General features: G+C 36.9%; 1 pseudogene; it reads right to left on the reverse strand.

Annotated features, from left to right (window-relative positions):
- Window positions 1-349: 349 nt before the first annotated feature.
- LOC149547007 (hydroxycinnamoyl CoA quinate transferase-like) lies at window positions 350-8,012 on the reverse strand (annotated as a pseudogene).
- Window positions 8,013-9,088: the final 1,076 nt, after the last annotated feature.

A 9,088-nucleotide genomic window follows, 5' to 3' on the forward strand; every position in this document is an offset into this window, starting at 1 on the left:
ACTGACCTCATATAAATTTTATTGGTAATACTTAAATATTTATATTGATGTAGCCAAGAAATATTATTAGATATCACATAAACATACAATTCTAACAACATAAAATAAAATCACAAACCATCAATATAAAATATATATTTGAACTCACATGATCAATAAGAAAAACACTATTAATTTGTCAAACACTGCCATTTATCACTCAATCCCAATAAACATACTTAGAATTAATGCTATGATGAGATAATGTGGAATAGAGAAGATGAAAGACAAATAGACGTTGTAACTATTTACACTTTAAAAAAGCAATGTACGAAGATGTGATTCATCGATCCTCTATATAAAAAAATATTTACATCTTACTTAATGGATTAACTCTATGTGAAAAGAGAAGGAGATGTAACAAGTCCATTTGGTTTTGAGGAAGGCAAGTTGAGACCATCATACTTTTTCCTCCATCTTTTGCAAGCAACGAAACCATGCTTCCAATATTGGTATAGTCTGCTATCTACGCTACTGGAATTTAATGAAATGGTTGTCTTGCCCTTGGAGCCAAACGGCCACGTACCACCCTTGATGGATTGCAGAACAACCAAAAAAATTAATATGGGTAGGTGAGTTTTTCAAATTTGGAAAAGAAGGGAAAATTTTTTGTGGTAGAAAACAAAAGGAATGTCTCATATTCATTCGACTAGACAGAGAGAAGTTAGAGGAAGAGTAGATCAAAAGTTGCAAAGAACGAAGAAGAGAGAAGTGATTAACAGATCTATTCATCGGAGTGCAAAGATAGAAGGAAGTTCATTTTGTACCTGTCGATGCATGTGTTTCTTCTCTGGTCATTCTATAAGTTTGTAGTTTATTGTGTGGTTCAACCTATGAAGCAGTGATTACTCCAGGTGTTATTGTATGTAGCCATTAGAGCTATAAGTTAAAAGTTTAACAGTTGAAGTTTCATCAATTTGAATATTTAGGGTTATTTTAAGATTTTTTGGTTGAAGTTGAATGCTCCTAGATTTTGTGATAGTTTAAACCTCGGTTGAATAGAAAATAAAGTAGGAATACTTGAATGTATTATTCTTCCACTTCTATTCATTACATTTGAGGTATTTGTTTGAAAGGTTAAAGCTTGGCTCTCCGGTTTTAATGGTGAAAGCATTCACGTTAGAATTTTTCTAAGTTATAAATTTTCTTAGTTGGAGCCGAGCTTACTCGACATCCATTGTTGCGGAGCCTTTTTCTTTGAGTGTCAAGCTAACTCAACACCTACTGCATTCTTCTTCAAGTGACGAGCATCCTGTCACTTGGCACTTGTTGCCTATCACTCGGCACCATCAAGTGCTAAGCAATTTGTGACTCGGCACCTTCAAGTGCCAAGCAAAATTGACACTCAGCACCTTCATGTGCCGAGCAATTTTTTTTGGTTTAGGGTTGTGAGTTTCAAATTTAATTCATATTTCTCACATGGTATCAGAGCTTTGAGGCCCCACATCCATAGTGAGTTAGGGCATTTGTTTTCTTCGGATATTTGACATGGTAGGAGATGCAAGAAAGATATGACAGCAGTCACCATCCTTTAATGGGAAAAATTATGATACATGGGCAAAGAACATGAAAACCATAATGGTTGCAAATGATTTATGGAAATTTGTAGTTAATGGGTTCAATTATGTGACAGACCCAACTCAATATGCTACCCTCACAAATTCAAAAAAGACTCATTTGAAAGAGTCAAAGAGAAAATATGCAAAGGCATTAAGTCTTATTAAGGCAGCAATGACAGAGAGTTTTTCAAAAGATTGTAGTAGCAAATTATGCAAAGGAAGCATGGGATATCCTTGAGATGAACTTCAAGGGGACTGATAAAGTCCGCACAGTAAAGCTACCGAATATAAGGAGGGAGTTTGAGAACCTTCAGATGAAGGAGAATGAATCGGTTGTATACTTCAGTTCAAGGAACTCCAATGTGATTAACCAACTAAAGTCAAATGGAGAAGACTATCAAGAGTAGAGGGTAGTGGAAAAGATATTGAGGAGTTTAGCTCATAAATATGACAATTTGGTCATGACCATAGAAGAAGCAAAAGACCTCACAATTTTTATAATGGATGAGTTGATGGGTACTCTTCAAACCCATGAGCATAGGATCAATAGATCCACATCTTTTTCCTCTCAAGATCAAGAATTCAAGGCTTAGTCAAATCCAAGAGGAAGGGAGAGAGGAAGAAATGGCTCAAGCAGAAACTCTAGAGGTAGAGACCGAGGTAATGGAGGACAAAGAAATGCTACAGTAGAAAGCTCAGGAAGAGCAGATGGAGCAAGTAGCTCACAAAATACTTCAAGAGGAGGTAAGAAAAACTACAACTCAAATAAGAGTAATATAGAATGCTACTATTGTCATAAATATGGGCATAATGTAAGTGAATGTTGGAAGAAGCAAAATGATCAGTCAAGACAAGCAAATGTGGCTGATGTGAACATAGGAAGTGGAAACAATGCCACTACCTTCATCATGTGTAATGTTGGTGAAGAAGGAAGCCTCAAGGTTTGGTACCTTAACAGTGGATGTAGCAACCACATGAGTGGTAATGAAACCTTATTTTCATTCACTGACAAGAGTTTCAAATTTGAGATTAAAATGGGTAATAATAGAACCCTACCAGTAGTGGGCAAAGGATCTATTATGGTTCACACCAAGAAAGGTGAGAAGAAGGAGATAAAAAATGTGTATTTCACCCCTAGTATGAAGCACAATTTCATAAGCATTGGTTAGCTCATTCAAAATGAATACAAAGTGCTGATGGAGAATGACAAATGTGTTATTCATGAAAAGGATGGGAGCAAGAACCTACTTGTAGTAGTTCAAATGACAAAGAATAGAATGTTTCCCTTGAGGATAGAGACATGTTTCTCATCTCAAGTTGGTGTTGCACCTCACACACAATTAGCTCTAAGGAGTGTGATTGAAGACCCTTCATGGCTATGGCATCTCAAGTATAGTCATCTTGGCTATGCTGGTTTAAATTTATTGTCAAATAAAAGAATGGTAGAAGGTTTAGCACATATAAGAAATTCATGTGACAAGTGAGGCTTGTATTTTGGGTAAGCAACATAGGATTCCCTTTAATTTTGAAAATTCTAGGAGGGCTAGATATCCATTAGAGTTAGTGCATATTGACCTAGTTGGTCCTATGCAATTTACTTCCATTGCAAGGAGTACTTAGTTCATGACATTCATTGATGATTTCAGTCGTAGGATATGGGTGTATTTCTTAAAGAATAAATTTGAAGCATTTGAAAAATTTGTAGAATTTAAAGTCCAGGCTGAAAGAGAATGTGGAAACTATATCAAGGTCTTAATATTAGATAGAGAAGGGAGTATACCTCCAATTCTTTTGTAAACTTTTGAAAGAAACATGCCATAAAGTAAGAACTCACAGCCAACTATACACCACAATAGAATGGAGTGGCTGAAAGAAAGAATAGGACTATTGTTGAAATGGAAAGGAGCATGATGAAAGAGAAAGGTCACCCAACTAAATTTTGGGGAGAGGTTGTGGCAATAGTAGTTTACCTAATTAATAGGTGTCCTAGAAAGGTAGTCTGTGATAAAATTCTAATGGAAGCATGGTCACAAGGAAGATGGACGGTTGAACACCTAAGGGTGTTTGGATGTGTTGCATATGCACATGTGTCTAAAGAGCAAAGGCAGAAATTGGATGACAAAGGTGTGAAGTGCATCTTCATAGGGTACAACTCAGAATCAAAGGCATATAGATTGTATGACCCATTGAACAACAAGATGACTCTTTCAAGAGATGTGAATTTTTTTGAAAATCAATCTTGGTATGGTCCAACTGATGAGTCATCGAGCACTTCTAGTAAAGTGCCAATTATGAGTGAAGAGGATGCTGATGAACAGCAAGAAGAAGGAGCAGATAGAAGAAAAGGAAAGGAACCTCAGTCATTTCTGAGCTCCTCTAGGCATGATCAAGTGTTAGTGTCATGTACCAGTGAAGACCAAGCTAGTCGGCAAAGTAGCAGCAATAACGATTATGATCCCACACTCTCCTCTCTATTACCAAGAAAGACTAAGAGTCTTAGGGAGATATACCAAGTTGAAAGATATGAAGATTATGATGAGAGTGTTAATTTAGCATTATTTTTTCATAGTGATCCAATGTATTTTGAAGAAGCTATTAAGGAGAAGAAATGGTGTAAGGCCATGGATAAGGAAATAGATGCTATACAAAGGAATGAGACATGAGAGCTAACCGATTTGCCTCCCAAGAAGCAAGTGATTGGAGTGAAATGGGTCTACAAGACCAAATGCAATGTTGAAGGCAAAATTGATAGGCATAAGGCAAGGCTGGTAGTCAAGGGCTACAAATAGCAGTATGGCAGAGATTATGATGAGACATATGCCCCAATTGCAAGAATGGAAACCATGCATGCTGTCATAGCAATTGCAGCTCAACACAAATAGAAGGTATACCAAATGGATATGAAGTCTGTCTTCCTAAATGGTGTATTAAAAGAAGAAGTATATGTGGAGCAGCCACTTGGTTATGAAGTTGCAGGGGAAGAGAATAAAGTATATGAATTGAAGAGAACTCTTTATGGGCTCAAGTAAGCTCTAAAGGCATGGTATAGTAAGATTGACTCATATTTGATGAGCAATGGCTTTAACAAAAGCAATGGTGAACCAACTCTCTACATCAAGGCAACAAATAGAAATGTGTTGATTGTTGTCTTATATGTAGATGTTTTAAATTTTACTGGTAATGACAATGCTCTAATTGGTGAGTTCAAAGAGGCCATGAAAAATGAATTTGAGATGATAGACCTTGGTCTCTTGAAATATTTTGGCATAGAAGTAAAACAAATGCATGATGGCATCTTCATCTCTCAAAAAAAATATGCACGGTAGATCTTGGAGAGATTCAAAATGAAAAATAGTAAGCCAACCCCCACACCAAAAATAGTAGGTTTGAAGTTGAGCAAAAAAGACAATATCAAAAGTGTGGATCCAACACTATACAAGAGTATGGTTGGAAGTTTAATGAACTTAACTATAACTTGGACAGACCTAATGCATGTAGTAAGTTTGATTTCTAGATTTATGAAAACACCAAAGGATTCCCATTGGCAAGTGGGAAAGAGGATCCTAAGGTATGTGAAAGGTACCAAGGGATTTAAAATTTTGTATACTGCATCAAATGAATTCAAGTTGGTAGGTTATACTGATAGTGATTGGGCTGGAAGTATAGATGATAGGAAGAGCACTTTCGAATACATGTTTCATATGGGATTAGGTGCAATTTCATGGGCATCCAAGAAGCAACCTATTGTTGCTCAATCTATAGAAAAGGCTGAATACATAGTAGCAAATGCAGCAGCATGTCAGACTATTTGGCTAAGGAGGATCTTTACGGATTTGAATGAAAGGCAAGGGGTTAGAACCAAAATTTATTGTGACAACATCTCATCAATTGCATTGTCCATGAATCCAATCTTCCATGGGGGAAGCAAACATATTGAGATCAGATATCACTTCATCAGAGAGTTAGTGGAGAATGGGGATATCAAAATAGAATTTTGTACGTCTGAGAAGCAGCTAGCAGACATTTTCGCAAAGCCATTAGGCATTGGAACTTTTGTACACCTAAGAGAGTGTCTTGGTGTAGTTGATGTGGATTAGCAATGATCCTTTTTTTTTTTGGCTCGGGACAAAGAGGAAGTGTTGGAATTTAATGTAGTGGTTGTCTTGCCCCTGGAGCCAAACAACCACCTACCACCCCTAATGGATTGTAGAACAACCAAAAAAATAAATATGGGTAGGTGAGTTTTTCAAATTTGGAAAAGAGGGGAAAATTTTGTGTGGTAGAAAACAAAAGGAATGTCTCATATTCATTCGACTAGACATAGAGAAGTTAGAGGAAGAGCAAATCAAAACTTGCAGAGAAGGAAGAAGAGAGAAGTGATCAGTAGATCTATTCGTCAGAGTGCAGAGACAGAAGGAAGTTCATTTTGTGCCTGTAGATGCATGTATTTCTTCTCTGGTCATTCCGTAAGTTCGTAGTTTATTGTGTGGTTTGACCTGTGAAGCAGTGATTGCTCCAAGTGCTATTGTATGCAACCATTAGAGCTACAAGTTTAAAGTTTAAAGATTGAAGTTTCATCAGTTTGAATATTTAGGGTTATTTTAGGGTTTTCTGGTTGAAGCCAAATGCTCCCAGATTTTGTGATAGTTTAAATCTCAGTTGAATAGAAAAGCAAGTAGGTATACTTGAATCTATTAGTCTTCCTCTTCTATTCATTGCATTTGAGAAATTTGTTTGAAAGGTTAAAGCTTGGCTCTCTGGTTTTAATGGTGAAAGCATTCACATTAAAAATTTTCTAAGTTATAAATTTTCTCAGTTGGAGCTGAGCTTACTTGGCATCCATTGTTGCCGAGCCTTTTTCTTTGAGTGCCGAATTAGCATTCTTCTTCAAGTGTCGAGCATCCTGTCACTCAGCCCCTGTTGCCTATCACTCGGCACCATCAAGTGCTGAGCAATCTATGACTCGGCACCTTCAAGTACTGAGCAAAACTAACACTCGGCACCTTCATGTACCGAGCAGATTTTTTTTAATTTAGAATTGTAAGTTTTAAATTTAATTCATATTTCTCACATGCACGTCCACAGGTTTCCCCAATCCATAGTCCGTGTCATACAAAGGAAACCTTGGAGAGCTCAAAGCCCCAGTTCGGTATTTAAAAGCAGCTTGTTTAATAAAATTTGTGTTAGAGGATTCAACCCAATCAATCATATGATTGATCTGCGCTTCCGCGGTGCACGAACTGACGAGTTTCTGAATAACATCTGCAGCGAAGGAGATGTCGGACTTGAGCAGTATGTCGGCTCTCGTCTCTGCCAAACCAGAAGATAAAGCAATTTCCAAAATAATTTGGCTGAAGTGGCGGCTTCACAACTCCCCTGCAATCAGATAACACATAGAAATAAACTGCCTTTTCCCGCGGCACCTCGCGAGCTCTCATTATGCATCTCCAAAAGTGAGCAGCCAGTGCAACAAAAGAGGTTTCAGCTCTGCTTTGATATTTCAGCTCTTGTATCATCTCTTCCCTGAAACAAAACGTGGAGTGTACCAGATCGGTCCTTTTCAGAAGAGCCTCTTGGCATTTTTCATTGTTCTCAATACTGAATATTTTTCTGGGCATTGACTCATGGGAATCGTCAGATACAAACTTGTAAATCTTTGTCCCTTTAACCCCAACGCTTACAATATCATGTGCTTTGTGGGAAACAGACTCGGAGCTCCTGTTTTCTCGTTTGAAAACTCTTCTGTTGTGTTGAGGAGGGTTGGAAATTGGAAGACCTCTGCTGAACTCTGCCCATGTTTTCATGAAATGGAAAAAGGAATTCCCATCAGCTATAACCTGATTAAAGATGGTTCCAATGCACATCCGGCTTCCTTCAAATCTCGTGACCTGAAATACTAGAAAATAAATTAATATTGACTTCCCAATGAATAGAATATGTTTAGAGTTCTTGAAATACCTGTATTGACAGAAGTGGTCTACTACAGTTTTTATCAACAGATTGATCGACATCGGCGGAGAGCTTTTGGAAGAAGGGCTTATGCCGAAATCCATCGTTTTCCAAGTGTTCGAATGATACACTGATCGATGCCTCCTTAAATTCCACTCCCCCTTCCGTCAAATCAATCTCTGTTCTTCCCGACTCTCCTTTTATCAACCGACCAGCTAGAGGATAGAAATGCACTAGAATTGAGGACAGGCTTTTCTTAAGACTTTGTATAAGTGAAGTGTATTTTATTGTAGGAGAGAGTTTGTAGAACTAAAGGGTTTGAACATTTTCGGTGCTTATCCAGCAAAGATCAAGGTTGGAGAGGAACATGGTCTGCGTCCGGGGTGGAATAGATGGTTTAACCATACATGTTCTTCTCGCTTTCACAACGCTTCCCGCGTCTGCTTCTGCCATTAATGTTCACAATGAAGTTTGTGTCTGTTAAGCATAAAAATCTCTTTCCAGCTTAATGGACAAGGGTAGTTTTTGTTTCTTTGGCAACATGGGATCCAATGAAGGAAGAAAAATCATTTATACTTTTAAAAGGGATGATTCTAAGACAAGGAGCAGTGCATGTTACATGATGAATCAATTATACTACTAATTGGTGTAGTTTTCAGAGGTTGCTAATAGCAAAACAAGAGCTGGAAAGATAAAATTTAGGTTACGTATCCATACAAGAGCAATACATATCAATTATCGATATTATGTTTAGATTATGTACTGTTTCTTGAAAGATCATTGCTTACTAAAGAAGAAATAACATGTGTAAGGAGAAAGATCCGCAATCGTTTACGATGCTTTTGGTTCACGTTTAGATTATTACATACAGCTTGATGCTTCTTGCAAGACATAAAATTATTAACTCGATATGCCTTAGTTGTCACGCCTTATCACAAGCAAAAGTTAAGATCTATCATCTTTTCCATGTTTACTCGACTCTGTGTGAACGGTTTTAAAATCTGAAAAATTAATGCTAAAGATTCCTTCAACGGTACACTAACACACAACTTGTGCCTCTCCAATGTATTTATAGAGGTCTCAACCTTTCATTACTGTGCGCTTTTAACCCAGTATTGACATTGACATTAGAGTTTCCTCATTGGTAAGATGGACACAATATATTTTTAATAGAAAATATGCTCACTAAAGTGGGGAAATAAATAGATTGGGATGTGTTTATTATGCATCTTAATACGGTAACTTAGAGTCAAGACGGAATATTATCAGCATAGAACTACTTACGCTTATCTTCATTTGAAATGGTGTGATCTAAATAATTCCAATTTGTATAATCCAACATGTTGTATTCAAGTTTATTGTATTTTTAATCATTGTTGGAAGACCAAACTAATAAAAATATTTTGAGAAATCATATACAAATCTTGGTTTTCATACGTACCTATATTTATGTGCTATTTTTATGGAAATTAGCAAAATTATATGGAGCTATTATAGAATTGCACTTTCCTAATTAAATTCTCTGTGGAATTCACTTTCTA

This window comes from Cupressus sempervirens, chromosome 7, assembly GCF_028749045.1.
Source record: "Cupressus sempervirens isolate cs-2001-9-10 chromosome 7, ASM2874904v1, whole genome shotgun sequence".
Lineage (NCBI taxonomy): Eukaryota > Viridiplantae > Streptophyta > Pinopsida > Cupressales > Cupressaceae > Cupressus > Cupressus sempervirens.